Source organism: Engystomops pustulosus, chromosome 8, assembly GCF_040894005.1.
Source record: "Engystomops pustulosus chromosome 8, aEngPut4.maternal, whole genome shotgun sequence".
Taxonomy (NCBI): Eukaryota; Metazoa; Chordata; class Amphibia; order Anura; family Leptodactylidae; genus Engystomops; species Engystomops pustulosus.
In genome coordinates this window covers 7,961,965-7,963,896 of record NC_092418.1, presented here as the reverse complement: position 1 = coordinate 7,963,896, position 1,932 = coordinate 7,961,965, and positions in this window count along the sequence as shown.

The window sequence follows — 1,932 nt, the reverse complement described above, 5'->3', positions numbered from 1 at the left end:
TAATACTGCCCCCTATGTACAGGAATATAACTACTATAATACTGCCCCCTATGTACAAGAATATAACTACTATAATACTGCCCCCTATGTACAAGAATATAACTACTATAATACTGCCCTCTATGTACAAGAATATAACTACTATAATACTGCCCCCTATGTACAAGAATATAACTACTATAATACTGCCCCCTATGTACAAGAATGTAACTACTATAATACTGCCTCCTATGTACAAGAATATAACTACTATAATACTGCCCCCTATGTACAAGAATATAACTACTATAATACTGCCCCCTATGTACAAGAATATAACTACTATAATACTGCCCTCTATGTACAAGAATATAACTACTATAATACTGCCCCCTATGTACAAGAATATAACTACTATAATACTGCCCCCTATGTACAAGAATGTAACTACTATAATACTGCCTCCTATGTACAAGAATATAACTACTATAATACTGCCCCCTATGTACAAGAATATAACTACTATAATACTGCCCCCTATGTACAGGGATATAACTACTATAATACTGCCCTCTATGTACAGGAATATAACTACTATAATACTGCCCTCTATGTACAAGAATATAACTACTATAATACTGCCCTCTATGTACAAGAATATAACTACTATAATACTGCCCCCTATGTACAAGAATATAACTACTATAATACTGCCCCCTATGTACAAGAATATACTATAATACTGCCCCCTATGTACAGGAATATAACTACTATAATACTGCCCCCTATGTACAAGAATATAACTACTATAATACTGCCCCCTATGTACAAGAATATAACTACTATAATACTGCCCTCTATGTACAAGAATATAACTACTATAATACTGCCCCCTATGTACAAGAATATAACTACTATAATACTGCCCCCTATGTACAAGAATATAACTACTATAATACTGCCCCCTATGTACAAGAATATAACTACTATAATACTGCCCCCTATGTACAAGAATATAACTACTATAATACTGCCCCCTATGTACAGGAATATAACTACTATAATACTGCCCCCTATGTACAAGAATATAACTACTATAATACTGCCCCCTATGTACAGGGATATAACTACTATAATACTGCCCTCTATGTACAGGAATATAACTACTATAATACTGCCCTCTATGTACAAGAATATAACTACTATAATACTGCCCTCTATGTACAAGAATATAACTACTATAATACTGCCCCCTATGTACAAGAATATAACTACTATAATACTGCCCCCTATGTACAGGAATATAACTACTATAATACTGCCCCCTATGTACAGGAATATAACTACTATAATACTGCCCCCTATGTACAAGAATATAACTACTATAATACTGCCCCCTATGTACAAGAATATACTATAATACTGCCCCCTATGTACAGGAATATAACTACTATAATACTGCCCCCTATGTACAAGAATATAACTACTATAATACTGCCCCCTATGTACAAGAATATAACTACTATAATACTGCCCTCTATGTACAAGAATATAACTACTATAATACTGCCCCCTATGTACAAGAATATACTATAATACTGCCCCCTATGTACAGGAATATAACTACTATAATACTGCCCCCTATGTACAAGAATATAACTACTATAATACTGCCCCCTATGTACAAGAATATAACTACTATAATACTGCCCTCTATGTACAGGAATATAACTACTATAATACTGCCCCCTATGTACAAGAATATAACTACTATAATACTGCCCCCTATGTACAAGAATATAACTACTATAATACTGCCCCCTATGTACATTAATATAATAAGGAAATACAGCATTAGAAGACCCATCCAGAAATGCAACTAGAACTAAGAACATCCAGGAATTCAGCACCAGAACCAAGCTTTTTACAGAAATTCTACCTTGGAACCAAGCT